We start from the raw sequence: 18376 nt of genomic DNA, 5'->3' as shown, positions 1-18376 counted from the left end.
TTTAAAATATTTTAATCACTATTTTTCAGTCTTCATAGGGACTTATGTGTTACTGGGGGGTGTTCTGCTTCTCCAGTTTATGTTCTGCATTTTGTGACAGAAAATGCTGGAAGTTGCATTTAGTTACTAGATAACTACAACACCCAGCATGTCCTGATACAGCCTATGGTTGTGTGGGTGTTGCACTGTATAGTAGTACAGTTAGGGTTATTGTGTAACATGCTGGGAGTTGTAGTTTTGGTTTGGGTCAGCTGCAGAGCCATAGAATGTGTCAGGGAATACTGGGAATTGCAGTTAGTAACTACAACACCCAGCATGCCCTGATGCAGCCTATGGCTCTGCAGCTGACCCAAACCAAAACTACAACTCCCAGCATGTTGCACTTTATAGTTCTACAGTTTAGGTTATGGTGCAACATGCTGGGAGTTGTAGCTTTGGTTCGGGTGTGTTTGCGTGCATCCGTGGGGATCTTGGTTGGTGGGTGAGTATGAAGGGGCAGGATTCTGGGGGTGCAATTTAGTGCGGGGTCCAGAAGCCACTAAAAATAAATAAAATTAGATGGTACAACTGGCGGCGGTGCCCCCCCCCCCCCCCCCATCATACACACATCACAGATACATCATACACATATACACTCAAACCATACATATACACCATACATATGCACAAATCATACATACACCCACCGCTGCCCCCCCCCCACATCATATATTACATACACACATCGACAGACATCATACACACATCATACATTACATACACATCACACATAGACAGACATCATACACACATTATACATTACATACACATCACACATAGACAGACATCATACACACATCACACAGACATTATACACACATTATACATTACATACACATCCCACACAGACATTATACATTACATACACATCACACACAGACATTATACACACATTATACATTACATACACATCCCACACAGACATTATACATTACATACACATCACACACAGACATTATACATTACATACACATCACACACAGACATTATACATTACATACACATCACACACAGACATTATACATTACATACACATCACACACAGACATTATACCTTACATACACATCACACACAGACATTATACATTACATACACATCACACACAGACATTATACATTACATACACATCACACACAGACATTATACCTTACATACACATCACACACAGACATTATACATTACATACACATCACACACAGACATTATACACACATCACACACAGACATTATACATTACATACACATCACACACAGACATTATACATTACATACACATCACACACAGACATTATACCTTACATACACATCACACACAGACATTATACACACATCACACATACACTCACACTATACATATACAACCACCCTTCCTGTCGCCTCCATTCTCTGCCTCCTCACCTGAGCCACCATGAGTGGACATCAGAGCTGTAGTCCCGTACAGTGTGAGGTTACATGGGTTATAAATCTCCCCTCACACCGGACGTCCTCTCCTCTCTCCCCTCCCCCCTGCTCTGTTTTCCCCGTGCAAACATGCAGCCTCCCCGTGGTGGATTAGGTCCTGTGAAGAAAGAGGAGGAGGAGGGATAGAGCTGTGTGCGGGGGAGGGGAGGAGCTGTGTGCCGAGCTGTGGACATCCTTTCTCTCTTCTTGTGTTATGTGTAGCTGCGTCCTCCATCCTCCGGGAGGATTAGATAAGGGGGCAGGGCTCAATAATGTCATGCGAAGTGCGACCTCAGGCTCTGCAGTCAGATGGGGGCCCCCTCCATACTCTCTGAGCGCCGGTGTGAGGTGTAGACTTCCATCGGCTCCTGCGCCTCACACCGGAAGTAAAGAAAAATAAGGGGGACGTCGGTCTGTCACTGCTCGCCCGATACAGGGCTAAGTCTATAAACAATTCAACTGCCCGGCGCCCAAAACGACTTGTCCAGGACGTCGGGCGATATAATTTCCACATCCCTGACAAGGTACAGTATGCAATACAGTACGTACCGGGACACTATATATATATATATATATATATATATATATATACATACAAGAATTGGCGTGAGACAGCACCGGGGACCAACCTCCGTGCATGTGAAACACCCAGGCAGCCAGCCTGGTGTTAATGTATGCAAAGTCCAGGAATCACAGCACCAATAGGTCAAGGATCTTCATGCTTGATGAAGGCTATTGTTGCCGAAACGTTGTAATTTTTGGGGTGAATGAAGAAACCAGCTTATGAAGATCCTTGACCTATTGGTGCTGTGATTCCTGGACTTTGCATATATATATATATATATATATATGTATATATATATATATATATATATATATATATATATGTTACAGTGATCCCTCAACTTACAATGGCCTCAACATACTTTCGTTTCAACAATCAATGGTCTTTTCTGTGGACTATTGTAACTTGAAACCAGACTCAACATACAATGCTATGGAATCTGCAAAACATGTCAATGGCTGGAAGAACCAACCAATCAGAATGGTCATTCACTGATAAAACCCCTGTATTCCTAAAGTGCATGTACTGACTGGCTGTCTGGTAGCTCCCCCTACAGTACAGGGAGTTATTACATGTTCTGTACTACTCTGTACCTGTGCCAGGGTTAGCTGCTCCTTTGGACACCAAGTAAGGGCGGCTTCATTTTACTTTTTTTGGACGTTGCGTGTACTGTACAGGACCCTGAAGAAGCCTCCGACTTCTACATAGACAGTGAATTACAGCTCCCAGCGGATCTTTCTTACTTTTATATGTAAGGATTTGCTTTATCTGTATTACTTATCTACTTATTTTTCTTTAATCCTCACTTTTTCCTATTTTTAGATGACATTTTGGGGCTTCAGAACCAATTACCAGGTTTCCATAGAGTTATGGTCTCAACATTCAATGGTTTCAACATACAATGGTCGTCCTGGAACCTATTAATATTGTAACTTGAGGGACTACTGTATATTAATTCATGTAGATATCAAAAGCAGGGGGGCCAACGGCACATAAGGTAATAAGAGAATCATTTATAAAAGAAAGAAGATAATGTCCCACAACAACACACATGAGGCAGCATAATGCATAGGGCAACACAGATAGCATTAAAATAGATAAATAAATATGTTACATATATCGATATAGAATGGGGGGGCTATTATATATAATGTTGAAATGGTACAATATAACAGTATATGAGTGTATAATAAACAAAAGTGGATAAATATACAAATATATACATATATATATACACTAAACGGGATAAGTATTTAACTCAGGGAGAGTTCACCACTCCTGGTGTGACGGAGCTTTCAAGGGCCACTAAGCACTCCGCAGGCATTCTGGGTAGGGGAATATGCAAATCAGCTCATTACATCACCTTTTCAGGCGATGTTCCCTGGTATCAGCTTAGCTCCAGTTACGGAATATAAAAAGCTTATCGGGATTAATGCCATGCCAGAACTCTCTCTCCAGAAGGAAAGAGTACCCATCTGCAGACAGCTGTTTTGGGATTTATTGAAAGAGCTTTATTGACCGTCCAGTCATTACAAGTCATAAAATAAATTACAATCACACAAAGCATGACAGTACAATACACAGCAAAGGTTCCCTAAGCTATACATCGCACATCATGCTACTCTAACACTCCGCTCAATCCTGTAAAAGAAAAGCACAAGATATCGAAAAACAATACAATCTGTGATCGGGGTAGGGGCGTGGGCGACTATGTGGGGGTGGGGAGGGGGCGGATCACAGGGCCAAACTGCTGGGCTGTATCTTCAAGGAGACATGGGAAAAGGAGAGGGGTCTTCACTCCTCTTCTTCCTCATCGACGGCCAGGCTGTCCAAGATGGAATAGTCTCTAAGCAGGCTCTTGATGTACCTGCGGCAGTCCTGACAGACATGTTCTCCCTGATGATCACGAGGCGGTTCCTGGCAAGCCACACTGCATCCTTAAAACAGTTCATAAGGCGCCAGGCCTCCTGGATGGCCTCCACATTGTGGGTCTCAGGGAACAGACCGTAAAGCACCGAATGGTACGATAGGCAGTTCCTGGGTACAAGGTCTCTGAGTTCATGTTCCCGGGCATCCAACAGACCCTGTGCAAAAGGGCACTGCCAAAGCATGTGCAAAGATGTTTCCTACACTTGGGGCACCGGGGGCAGTGCATGAACGACCTGAGAGAGAGTCCTCCCTTGATGGCCATCCACGACAAGTCCTTGTGTCCATTGGTAAGCCGCTTTGAGGCCACATTAGTCCAAACTGTCTCTGCAGTGGCTGCGGGAGTCCCGGAACCAGCTCAGTCAAGTCCTTAGCTCGGATGAGCTTGTAGATTGTTTTCGGCTTCCATAGGTCAGGTTTCAGTCCTTCCAGCTGGTGCTCCCTCACAAACCGGACAACATCCCCATAGAACCAGGGAGCGTTCCAGTTGTAAGGGATGGAGCTGTCCCACCTGTCCCAGCCCAGCTGTCTCCAGAGGGGCATGAGAAACAAGCGAGACATGGACCTGCCCGCTGAGCCAGTCTTTTCAACAAGAGTCCGCTGCACGCTGACACATGCAAAGGAGGCCCTCAGCAGAGTGGGGATATCGGGTATTTCCTTCCCACCCTTGCGGGGATCCTTGTACATCACAGTCCTCTTGACTCTGTCCATTTTGCCCCAGATTAAGCAAAACACTGTCCGGGTGATGGCCTTGCAAAGGGTGGTATGGGGAGGACAGGCCTGTGCGGTATACTGGAGCACAGGCAAAACTTCACTCCGCAGGACCAGTGCCTTGCCTTCAATAGAGAGCTTTCTGGAGCTCCACAGTCCGGATAGTTTTAGCGAAGAGCTCTATAACACAAACAAAAAGAAGAGGTGAAAGAGGGCAGCCTTGTCTAATCACTGAAAGGATGGAAAAGGGGTTAATCTTCCAGCCGTTCACCAACACTGTGCTGTAAATATCAACATGACGTTAACAAAAGAGCAAAACATCTTCCCCAGACCCAGCCTGCGCAAAGCCCTGCCCATGAATGCGTGGGAGACACGTTCAAACGCCTTCTCCTGATCCAAACTGACCAGTGATTCGCGGCCACGACGGTCCTGGATGTAATAGACCGTGTCTCTCACAAGGGCAAGGCTGTCAGCAATCCTGCGACCAGGAATGCCGCAGGTCTGGTCCGAATGGACGATCTTCCCGATGACAGATTTCAGCCTGTTGGCCAGCACCTTGGCGAGGATCTTGTAGTCCACGTTCAGGAGAGAGATGGGATGCCAGTTTTTCAGGTCACATCTCTCCCCCTTCCGCTTATACAAGATCGTTATCATCCCTTCCCTCAACGACGGAGGCATTCTGCCCCCCACCACCATCTCATCGTACACCTCCAACAGGTCTGGACAGATCAGGTCACCCAGCGCTACATAGAGCTCGGCCGGGAGACAGTCACTGCCCGGGGTCCTGCCGGGCTTAAAGGATTTAGCGGCAGAGAGCAGCTCCCCCACCGTCAAGGCATCGTCCATAGCCGCTGCACCTGCGGGATCAACAACGTTAGTGATACCTGACAGGAACCTCTCGGCGGCTTCGGGGCGGATGACTTGGGGGCATAGAGGTTGCTGTAGAAGTCGGAGATGACCCCCACCACCTCCTCCTTGCCCCTCCTCATGTGTCCGGTCTTATCTTGTAGCTCAGTCAGGGGCGTGTGGCCAGCATGGAGCTTCCTGAAAAAGAAAGAGCTACACTTCTCACCCTTCTCCAGGTTCTCCATCTTGGAACAAAAGACGAAGAGTCCCCCGAAATCGAATGGCCCTGTGGTCAGAGAAGAAGCAGGGGACCATAGAGTACAACACCTTTCTGACTGCTCTCGAAGTGAAGATGAAGTCTATCCGAGAACGGAGCGAGCCATCGGGGCGGCTCCACGCATAGTTTACGGAGCCGTTCCCGATGGACCCAACAACGTCCTGCAAGGATGCCTCTGTCTCCATCTCAATCAGCAGCTTAGACGTCACGTCCACCTCACCTGCGCCCGTCCACCTCAATGGGGCAGTTGAAGTCACCACCCAACACTACTGCCCTAGTGGTGGCGAGCTGAGCCTGCAGGGCCTGGAGAACCTCCAGTCGGACATTTTTCTCAGGGGAGGCATACATGTTGATGAGCTGCACGGGCTCACCCGCCCAGGAACCGTCTGCGACGAGAAGTCTGCCACAGACGAGCTCCCGGATGGAATCAAGTGCAAAGTTACCTCCCCTGATCAGGATGGCCACCCCCGCAGACCTACTGTCACCCCCCACCAGACCAGTAGGAAGGGCCGTGAGACCACCGCCTGGCCAGATGGTTGTAAGACCTAAAAGCAGACAAAGCACATTCCTGCAGCAAGTAAACATCACACCTCTGAGAATCTAAGAACGTAAGGACAGTCTGAAATCTAAACCTAGCTCTAATACTCCTCACATTAATGCAGAAGATGTTGAGATGGGAATAAAAAGAGAGGTTAGTTCAGATACTAGTTACCCCTCCGGTCGGGCAGGTCCTCTTCTCTGGCGCCTGTCAGCTCCTGTGGCTTCTCATAGTGCCCTTCCAAGAACTCGTCGTAGACCGGGTTGGCCGTTGCATCTAGAATTTCTTTGACCTCTGGGTCCTGCAGGAGCTCCTCCATAGACTGAGCTTGGACTTGCTCCGCTTGGACCTGCTCCATCTCCTCCTCTCCATCTGAAGCTTGAAGGCTCTCGCAGACCAGCTCCATCTCCTCCTCTTCATCTGAATCTTGAGGGGTCTCACAGGTCTCGATGATCTTTCTCTTGTGGGACTCAGCTGATGCATTGTCCCTTCCTTTCCTCTTCCTCTGTATGGTACCTGGGGGAGGAAGCACAGGAAAAACCTCCAAAGAGCAGGCACCAACAGCTGGAGGGGGGTTAGGTGCTGCTGGGCCAGGAGAGAAAGGAGGCTGGGTGGGGCGGGGGGCAGGAGAGAGTGCTTGGGCAGGGGAGGGCGGGGCAGGGGATGGGGCGGGAGTAGCAGGGGATGGGGCGGGAGGGGCAGGGGAGGGACGGGGCTGGGGTGGTGGCTTTCGCCTTCTTACCCTCCTCGGTCGGCTTGGTCTCTCCCTCTGGGGGCAGTCCTTGTAGCTGTGGACCGCCAATCTGCAGAGGTTGCAGGTCTTGCTTTTGGGGCAATCCTTGGTCGTGTGACCTGTCACACGGCAAAACCTGCAGGCATCCTCCTTACAGTCCTTGCCCTTGTGGCCCATCTTGCCACATCTACTGCAGGTCTGCGGCATGTCCGGGTAGAAGATAAGTCCTGTGGAGTTGCCCAAGGAGAATGTCGGTGGCAGGTGCTGTAGTCCATCTGGAGAAGCAAGGTTCTTGTTAAGTCTGACGACCACAGACCACTTGCAGGTCCAGTATCCTAGGGAGTTCAGGATGCGGGTGGGCTCCCTCACCATGGTGCAGAAGCGCTTCAGGAAGGTCGAGATGTCCGTGCCTGGGGTGTGTGGGTTCCGCATTGAGACCGTCACCCGCCTCTACTCTCTTTGAATAGGGCAGTTGCCCACAAAGCAAGAGAAAGGGGATTCGCGACTCGCCGTTTTCACCACCTCCCAGTATCTTCTACAGGTCCCAATGGTGGCAAAGGTGATATAGAAGATTCCGGACATGAACGTTGCTATTAAAAGGGTATCAGCCGTGGAGAAGCCTTGGTCCGCCAGCATCTTCTTGCAGAACACGTCATGGGACATGTCCGGCACCCTTCCGTCCACAGGCTTGAGCTTCAAGGCAACAGTCTGCCTCATCCAGGGCTCCAGGGTTGGAGATTCTGCCACCCTTCTGCCTTGCTGTGGTGGAGGTTGAAGCTTGCTGTGGTTGGGGCTGGACCTCCAGGCCTTGCCCTGCAGCCTCCTGAGTGGACTTGCTGGTTGAGGCCATGGCTTCTTCCAGCAGGCTCTTTTCCACTTCCTTGCTTGTGGAGAGGCTTCGCAGAGTCTTCTTTCCTGGGTGGGAGGAGCTATGCAAATCATTCTCCAGAGGCAGCGAGTTTCTTCCAAAAGATTCTGCGCCGCCTTCGCCGAAGTTCCAGAATTCACCGCCGATTCCCTTCTTCCAAGTTCTTCGTCGGCTTCTTCCGGAGCTGCAGTCTTCAAGATCTTCTCCTTCTTCAGATGTTCCGAGGCAAAATCTCTACCACAATGCTGTTTCGTGGTGATTGAAAGAGCTTTATTGTCCATTCAGTCATTACAAGTCATACAATAAATTACAGTCACACAAAGCATGACAGTACAATACACAGCAAAGGTTCCCTAAGCTATAAATCGCACACCATGCTACTCTAACACTCTGCTCAATCCTGTAATAGAAAAGCACAAGAGATCGAACAGCAAAACAATACAATCTGTGATCGGGGTAGGGGTGTGGGCAGATTACAGGGCCCAACTGCTGGGCTATATCTTCAGGGAGACATGGGAGAAGGAGAGGGGTCTTCACTCCTCTTCTTCCTCATCAACGGCTGGGCTGTACAAGATGGAATAGTCTCTAAGCAGGCTTTTGATGAACCTGCAGCAGTCCCGGACGGACATGTTCTCCCTGTTGATCACGAGGCGGTTCCTGGCAAGACACACTGCGTCCTTAAAACATTTCATAATGCGCCAGGCCTCCTGGATGGCCTCCACGTTGTGGGACCCAGGGAACAGACCGTAAAGCACCGAATGGTACGATGGGCAGTTCCTGGATACAGAGTCTCTGAGTTCATGTTCCAGGGCGTCCAACAGACCAAACACATGCAAAGATGTTTCCTCCACATAGGGGCACCGGGGGCAGTACCGGGTTGTGTACAGGTTGCGGGCATGCATGAACGACCTGAGAGAGAGTCCTCCCTTGACGGCCATCCACGACAAGTCCTTGTGTCCATTGGTAAGCTGCTTTGAGGCCACATTAGTCCAAACTGTCTCTGCAGTGGCTGCGGGGAGTCCTGGAACCAGCTCAGTCAAGTCCTTAGCTCGGATGAGCTTGTAGATTGTCTTCAGCTTCCATAGGTCAGGTTTCAGTCCTTCCAGCTGGTGCTCCCTCACAAACCGAACAACATCCCCATAGAACCAGGGAGCGTTCCAGTTATAAGGGATGGAGCTGTCTCCAGAGGAGCATGAGAAACAAGCGAGACATGGACCTGCCCGCTGAGCCAGTCTTTTCAACAAGAGTCCACTGCACGCTGACAAATGCAAAGGAGGCCCTCAGAAGAGTGGGGATATCAGGGATTCTCTTCCCACCCTTGCGGGGCTCCTTGTACATCACAGTCCTCTTGACTCTGTCCATTTTGCCCCAGAAGCTGTTTCAGGTTACTTGCCCCTCATCACTACAGAGCAGGGTGAACTGGCTTGGCTGAGATGAGGGGCCTTAGACCAACTAAACGGGATGAGTATTTAACTCAGGGAGAGTTCACCACTCCTGGTGTGACGGAGCTTTCAAGGGCCACTAAGCACTCTGCACATATATATATATATATATATATATATATATATATATATATATATATGTGTAAAGGTAAAATTGAGTGCATAGAGAAATATAAAATAGATAAAAAAAAGATGAAAAATATATTAATATTATTAGTGACTGTACTAGATGATACCCTATGAGGGGACCAAAGTGAATAAATACATATACACGTGAAAAATACATGGAAATATAATAAATAATAAAAAAGCAAAATTCATGAAATATCAAAAATAAATGAAGACAAACATGAAAAACATAAGTGAAACAAATTAATATATAAGCACATCTCGATTATCAAAGTGAAAGTGCTGAGGTGCAAAAATTGTACAACATATAACATTTTTTGTATCTGTTAGTGTTATAATCTTTGGATTATCGGACAGGAAAGAGGCAGGTAGAGACCCTCGGCCCGTCCTCTCAGCTGATCAGGACCCCGCAAATTTGCCGCCCCTGTCCCAATCAAATTCCATTGAGCTACCAGTACTTGTTTGAGGCAACCAACTTTAATTGAGGCATCTTAAGGGTTAATGTTGGAACTCACCTGATCGACATTGCACAGCATTAGCCAGTATAAAGCAAGCTCCACTCCTGAGTTTGCTTTATAGACCCGTTGCATGGCTGCACCACATATATACAGCAGCAGCCAGTTGGGGAGGGGTTAGGACACCTCCTTCCAGCGCTAGGCACTGCTGGGAGGAGAAACAGGGAGACGCACGCTGGAGGGGTCAGCCCACACCGCAGGGGAGGCCAGCCTGTGGTGGCAGGTGTGTTTCACTTGTTTGTCGGCTCCCGTGCTGTGCAGCCCCTCAAGCATGTGGCTCATTGTTTCTCCTCCCAGCACCATCTAGGTCAGTGTTTCCCAACCTTTTTCGGGTCGGGGCACACCTCGAAAAAAAAAAAATCCACAGGGCACCGCTACAGAGGTTGATGAGCAAAAAAAAAAAAAAGGGGGGGGGGGAAATGGTAAAAAATGCAATGCACTATATCTATTTATCAGTGGGTATGTAGTTTAAAGTGCTGCTTTATACAGCAACTCACCAATGACGTCTTCTCTAATTTGCAATGTTGCCTTCTCTTCTCCATCTGGTCCAGGCCATCATCACGATTTCTTCCACACAAAATTCTTCACCGGTAAACCTGCAAAACAGATCTATTAGGTGCCAAACTTTTTTTTTAATGGGTGACAGAGGGGTGTAGAAGAGTTTACATGGGTGACAGAGGGATGTAGAGGGGTGGACATGGGTGACAAAGGGTTTTAGAGGGTTGTAGAGGAGCGTACATGGGTGACAGAGGTGTAGAGGAGTGGACAGAGGGGTGTAGAGGAGCGTACATGGGTGACAGGGATGTAGAGGAGTGGACAGAGGGGTGTAGAGGAGTGTACATGGGTGACAGGGGTGTAGAGGAGTGGACAGGGGTGTAGAGGAGTGTACAGAGGGGTGTAGAGGAGTGGACAGAGGGGTGTATAGAAGCGTACATGGGTGACAGAGGTGTAGAGGAGTGGACAGAGGGGTGTACAGGAGCGTACATGGGTGACAGAGGTGTAGAGGAGTGGACAGAGGGGTGTAGAGGAGCGTACATGGGTGACAGGGATGTAGAGGAGTGGACAGAGGGGTGTAGAGGAGTGTACATGGGTGACAGGGGTGTAGAGGAGTGGACAGGGGTGTAGAGGAGTGTACAGAGGGGTGTAGAGGAGTGGACAGAGGGGTGTACAGAAGCGTACATGGGTGACAGAGGTGTAGAGGAGTGGACAGAGGGGTGTAGAGGAGCGTACATGGGTGACAGGGGTGTAGAAGAGTGTACAGAGGGGTGAAGAGGAGCGTACATGGGTGACAGGGGTGTAGAGGAGTGTACATGGGTGACAAGGGTGTAGAGGAGTGGACAGGGGTGTAGAGGAGCGTACATGGGTGACAGGGGTGTAGAGGAGTGTACAGAGGGGTGTAGAGGAGCGTACATGGGTGGCAGGGGTGTAGAGGAGCGTACATGGGTGACAGGGGTGTAGAGAAGTGGAGAGAGGGGTGTAGAGGAGTGTACATGGGTGACAGGGGTGTAGTTGAGTGGACAGAGAGGTGTAGAGGAGCAGACAGAGGGGTGCAGAGGAGCAGACAGAGGGGTGCAGAGGAGCGTACATGGGTGACAGGGGTGTAGAGGAGTGGACAGAGGAGTGTAGAGGAGCGGACAGAGGGGTGCAGAGGAGCGTACATGGGTGACGGGTGTAGAGGAGTGTACAGAGAGGTGTAGAGGAGTGGAGAGAGGGGTGTAGAGGAGCGTACATGGGTGACAGGGGTGTAGAGGAGTGGACAGAGAGGTGTAGAGGAGCGTACATGGGTGACAGGGCTGTAGAGGAGCGTACATGGGTGACAGGGGTGTAGAGGAGCGTACATAGGTGAGAGGGGTGTAGAGGAGCGGACAGAGGGGTGTAGAGGAGCGTACATGGGTGACAGGGGTGTAGAGGAGTGCACAGAGAGGTGTAGAGGAGTGGAGAGAGGGGTGTAAAGGAGCGTACATGGGTGACAGGGGTGTAGAGGAGTGGACAGAGAGGTGTAGAGGAGTGGACAGAGGGGTGTAGAGGAGCGTACATGGGTGACAGGGGTGTAGAGGAACGGACAGAGGGGTGCAGAGGAGCGTACATGGGTGACAGGGGTGTAGAGGAGTGTACAGAGGGGTGTAGAGGAGTGGAGAGAGGGGTGTAGAGGAGCGTACATGGGTGACAGGGGTGTAGAGGAGTGTACAGAGGGGTGTAGAGGAGTGGAGAGAGGGGTGTAGAGGAGCGTACATGGGCGACAGGGGTGTAGAGGAGTGGACAGAGAGGATTAGAGGAGTGGACAGAGGGGTGTAGAGGAGTGTACATGGGTGACAGGGGTGTAGAGGAGTGGACAGAGAGGTGTAGAGGAGCGGACAGAGGGGTGCAGAGGAGCGTACATGGGTGACAGTGGTGTAGAGGAGTGGAGAGAGGGGTGTAGAGGAGCGTACATGGGTGACAGGGGTGTAGAGGAGTGGACAGAGAGGTGTAGAGGAGCGGACAGAGGGGTGCAGAGGAGCGTACATGGGAGACAGGGGTGTAGAGGAGTGTACAGAGGGGTGTAGAGGAGTGTACAGAGGGGTGTAGAGGACAGTACATGGGTGACAGGGGTGTAGAGGAGTGGACAGAGAGGTGTAGAGGAGTGGACAGAGGGGTGTTGATGAGTGGACAGAGGGGTGTAGAGGAGTGTACATGGGTGACAGGGGTGTAGAGGAGTGGACAGAGGGGTGTAGAGGAGCATACATGGGTGAAAGGGGTATAGAGAAGCAGACATGGGTGACAGAGGGGTGTAGAGGAGTGTACATGGCTGACAGGGGTGTAGAGAAGCAGACATGGGTGACAGGGGTGTAGAGGAGTGTACATGGGTGACAGGGCTGTAGAGGAGTGTACAGAGGGGTGTAGAGGAGTGGAGAGAGGGGTGTAGAGGAGCGTACATGGGTGACAGGGGTGTAGAGGAGTGTACAGAGGGGTGTAGAGGAGTGGAGAGAGGGGTGTAGAGGAGCGTTCATGGGTGACAGGGGTGTAGAGGAGTGGACAGAGAGGATTAGAGGAGTGGACAGAGGGGTGTAGAGGAGTGTACATGGGTGACAGGGGTGTAGAGGAGTGTACATGGGTGACAGGGGTGTAGAGGAGTGGACAGAGAGGTGTAGAGGAGCGGACAGAGGGGTGCAGAGGAGCGTACATGGGTGACAGGGGTGTAGAGGAGTGGAGAGAGGGGTGTAGAGGAGCGTACATGGGTGACAGGGGTGTAGAGGAGTGGACAGAGAGGTGTAGAGGAGCGGACAGAGGGGTGAAGAGGAGCGTACATGGGAGACAGGGGTGTAGAGGAGTGTACAGAGGGGTGTAGAGGAGTGTAGAGGACAGTACATGGGTGACAGGGGTGTAGAGGAGTGGACAGAGAGGTGTAGAGGAGTGGACAGATGGGTGTTGAGGAGTGGACAGAGGGGTGTAGAGGAGTGTACATGGGTGACAGGGGTGTAGAGGAGTGGACAGAGGGGTGTAGAGAAGCATACATGGGTGAAAGGGGTATAGAGAAGCAGACATGGGTGACAGAGGGGTGTAGAGGAGTGTACATGGCTGACAGGGGTGTAGAGAAGCAGACATGGGTGACAGGGGTGTAGAGGAGTGTACATGGGTGACAGAGGGGTGTAGAGGAGTGTACATGGGTGACAGGGGTGTAGAGAAGCAGACATGGGTGACAGGGGTGTAGAAGATTGTACATGGGTGACAGGGGTGTAGAGAAGCAGACATGGGTGACAGGGGTGTAGAAGAGTGTACATGGGTGACAGGGGTGTAGAGGAGTGGACAGAGGCGTGTAGAGGAGTGTACATGGGTGACGGGTGTAGAGGAGTGTACAGAGAGGTTTAGAGGAGCGAACAGAGGGGTGTAGAGGAGCGTACATGGGTGACAGGGGTGTAGAGCAGTGGACAGAGAGGTGTAGAGGAGCGGACAGAGGGGTGTAGACGAGTGTCCATGGGTGACAGGGGTGTAGAGGAGCATACATGGGTGACAGGGGTGTAGAGGAGTGGACAGAGGAGTGTAGAGGAGTGTACAGAGGGGTGTAGAGGAGCGTACATGGGTGACAGGGGTGTAGAGGAGTGGACAGAGGGGTGTAGAGGAGCGTACATGGGTGACAGAGGTGTAGAGGAGTGGACAGAGGGGTGTAGAGGAGCATCCATGGGTGACAGGGGTGTAGAGGAGTGGACAGAGGGGTGTAGAGGAGCGTCCATGGGTGACAGGGGTGTAGAGGAGTGGACAGAGGGGTGTAGAGGAGTGTACAGAGGGGTGTAGAGGAGCGTACATGGGTGACAGAGGTGTAGAGGAGTGGACAGAGGGGTGTAGAGGAGCGTCCATGGGTGACAGGTGTGTAGAGGTGTGGACAGAGGGGTGTAGAGGAGCGTCCATGGGTGACAGGGGTGTAGAGGAGTGGACAGAGGGGTGTAGAGGAGTGTACAGAGGGGTGTAGAGGAGCGTACATGGGTGACAGGGGTGTAGAGGAGTGGACAGAGGGGTGTAGAGGAGCGTACATGGGTGACAGGGGTGTAGAAGAGTGGACAGAGAGGTGTAGAGGAGTTGACAGAGGGGTGTAGAGGAGTGTACAGAGAGGTTTAGTGGAGTGGACAGGGGTGCAGAGGAGTGGACAGAGAGGTGTAGAGGAGTGGACAGAGAGGTGTAGAGGACATAGGTGACAGGGGGGGGTGGACATGGGTGACAGGGGGGGGTGGACATGGGGGGGGTGGACATGGGTGACAGGGGGGGGGATACAGAGGACCCGGGTGATGGGGGGTGGGGGGGTGGACAGGGTTGAAAAGGGGTAACAGAGGGGTGGAAAAGGTACAGTACCTTAAGCAAGCCGGTCTGCGCAGCTTGCAGGTCCACGGCAGGCAAAGATCGTTCCGCCCCAGGGACCCATTTTCGGCCCACTGCACCGTAAGGTAGAAGGGGGACGCTGTGTGCACGCAGGCTTCCCTTCCCCCCTGCGCCGCCAGTCATAAGCGTGCAGGCCGGAGCGGGATATTTAAAAAAAAAAATCACAGCAAAATCCCGCGGCACCACGGCCAGCGGCGAACGGCACACACCGCGGTTGGGAATCACTGATCTAGGTTATTGCAACATTTTGCAATGGATGAAATCGCTATATCACAAAGCGCAAAATTCCTGATGTGATTGTGACAAATTGTGAAAAAGAAATGGAGGGGGTCCAGCTCCTGGGTTGAGGTATCCAATAAAACTTAACCTTTAATGGCAACTAATTAAAACATGGAAAATCGCCACAAGGTGGCAAGTGACATGTCACTAAAAACAAAAGGTGGGTGAAACCCCGACGCGTTTCGAGCAGTTGCTCTTCCTGATGTGATTGCGACATATTGTGCAGCCCCAATAAAAATTAAGATACACATATTCCTATACATCTAAGGAGTTTAGGACTACAAAGAAGAACAGAAGGTTTGCATAATTTTTTCATTTATTTATGCATTTTTTAAATAAGACATTTACTATAAGAACATAACAATCTGTTCTATTCCTCCATCTTGCTGTTATGGAGAGAGGTTGGTGCCGTTGGATTTCTTGGCTCTAGGTCTTTATCTCTAGAGTTGCCGCAGTTCTAGTTGTTTTAGTAGTAAGTTCTGGGCTGTGGCGTGAAATTCCAACTCCAACATACAGATGACAGGTTCTTATGATGTCCTGCATGGTCCTCTATACCCCAAAGGCATCGATCCGAACCCTTAGGGAGATGCTGCAGGTGTTCCTGGACATGGTGAACAATAGGTGTTCCATGATGGAATAGAAAGTCACATTCGTCAGCAGGATGAGGACCAGAATTGACCACTCGATGATTTTGACAAAGGCTTCAATCATCTCTTCACATTCTCCAGCAAACAGTTGGATGTATACAACAAACCCAGTTCCTATAATAAGAAAGACACAGGCAAGAGCCATAGAAGAGAAGATGGCTCTTACATGGCAGATGACTCTTGATGCTCCCGGTACTTTGTACAGGAGGATGGATTGCCACATGTTGTATATTCCAGCACAGATGAATGTAGCGATGGCAGCGATGCGATGAATCATCGGGTAGTCTGTTGTTGAAAATAATGACATGATGATAGTCATGACACAGGATGACCAAGCGATGACTAGTAGGGTCTTCTGGATCAATGGCTGACGGGGTCCAAAGGCTTCACGATGGAACAAGATGAATCTATAATTCAGCCATGCCAGACCCACAGAGGCAATGGCCATCCCTATAAATCCCATACAGAATGGGATCTGTTCAGGAAAGAAAACCCCCATATCACTGATATAGATCAGTGGGGAAGTAGTATGGCCTTGGATGATGGTGATGGTGTAGCTGGTGGAGATCCAGACCATACACCAGAGGGCCATGAAGAGGGGGATGAACCCCAATCCTTTAATCTCCATAGCAGATGAAGAAAAAGGCACAAAAGGCAAATACTGCAAAAGTATAGCAAATCGCTCTGTAACAATCTACAGAATGAAGGTCTGGGCGCTGTCAGAGCAACGTAATGCCTCCAGAGTTCTATGATGACATCACATGATGTCACATCGACTCTTTGGTTCTTGGAGTTGCCATGGTTACGTATCTGCTATGAACAGAACCTGATGTGACTCCATTTTGATCATCTTTGATGATTTGATAATAATAAAATGTATTTATTTAATTTTATAACAATCATTAGAACAATACAACAATATTTAAGATGTAATTATTTCTTATTTCGCTTATTATCTTGTTTACCTAAAAGGGGGTGGATTATAAACAAATGCCATCACATGATCTGTCTATTTTAACATACAAAATAATAAATCTGCCCTCCCTATCTATTACTACTTCCCTCTCTTCACATTTTCGGTGAAAGAGAACAGAAACCCCTCTAGAAAATGTGGAATAACATGAGTGATATTGATGACCCCACCAATTTATATCCAATACCCTCAACTATTCCTGGCATAAAAGCCTTTAAAGCGTACCTGTCAGATCCAACAAAATTATTATTATTGTTTTAAATATATTGCTCAGTACCTAATCCTGACATGTACATCTAATTGTTATGTGTCTAGCACCTATTTTATTTTTTCTATTAAACTTTTATTGTTGCTCACTTGCTTGAATTCCTCTCCAAGGGAGGGGGCGTAGCCTCACTGTGCAGGCCTCAGCCCCCTCCCTTAGTATGTCAGGACATGCTGGGAGTTGTAGTTTTGCTAATGCTAGGGGAGATGTGAGCAGGCAGATGGTTACAACTCCCTTAGCATTAGCAAAATGACATTTCCCGGCATGACCACACTGTCAGGGCATGCTGGGAATTGTAGTATTGCTAACCCTAGGGTAGATGTAAGCGGCGGGTAGGCAGAGATGTGAGTGGTGGTGGGTGAACATGTGAGTGGTGGGGCAGGCAGCTATGGGAGGGAGAGATGTGAACATTAGCCAGCGGCTATATGAGCGGCGGAGTGAGGGCTGATGCGGCGGCGATCCCGGGAGCTGCACCAGCCAACATCAGCTGTATTTCCCTGTGCGCTCCTAGCACTCACAGTATCAGCGATGGTAGGAGTGCTCTGATGTCAGATGGTTTTTGCGCGACCAGTTGTCCGTTGTAATGCCATCACTAACTTTACCAAAAAATATATGGCGCAAATTAAAAAGAAAACCTCAATTTTGCTAATTTGGAAGGTTTCGTTTTCACGCCGTACAAATTATGGTAAAAATGACGTGTTCTTTATTCTTTGGGTCAATATGATTAAAATGATACCCATGATTACATACTTTTCTATTGCTGTTGCACAAAAAAAAAATTGCAAACTTTTTAACCAAATTAGTACGTTTAAAATACTTTTTCATTTTTCCGTAAAAGCGGTGGTATGAGGGGTGATTTTTTGGCGCTTTGATCTGTACTTTTTATTGATACCATATTTGCTTATATAAAACTTTTAATTCACTTTTTATCAATTTTTTGGGAATAAAATGTTATAAAAAAGCAGCAATTTTTGACTTTTTTTTTTACGTTCACAGTACGGTATCATTATACATTTTTTCATTTTTTTTTAAACTTTGTGGGGGTGAAATAGGGAAAATGAGAGGGATAAATCACCAGGCATTAAGATAGAGGGGGAGAGGGATAATGGCGGCGGGGGTGGGGGAAGTAATAAAGCACAAGGCATTACATTTTAATTCCTTGTGCTTTTTTTCTCCCTCATCCCCCCTCCGCCATTATCCCTCTCCCCCCTCCATCTTAATGCCTGTTGCTTTATCCCTCTCCCCCCTCCATCTTAATGCCTGGTGCTTTATCCCTCTCCCCCCTCCATCTTAATGCCTGGTGCTTTATCCCTCTCTCCCCTCCATCTTAATGC

This window comes from Hyla sarda, chromosome 4, assembly GCF_029499605.1.
Source record: "Hyla sarda isolate aHylSar1 chromosome 4, aHylSar1.hap1, whole genome shotgun sequence".
NCBI classification, from domain to species: domain Eukaryota; kingdom Metazoa; phylum Chordata; class Amphibia; order Anura; family Hylidae; genus Hyla; species Hyla sarda.
Note: the sequence above shows the minus strand (reverse complement) of the source record.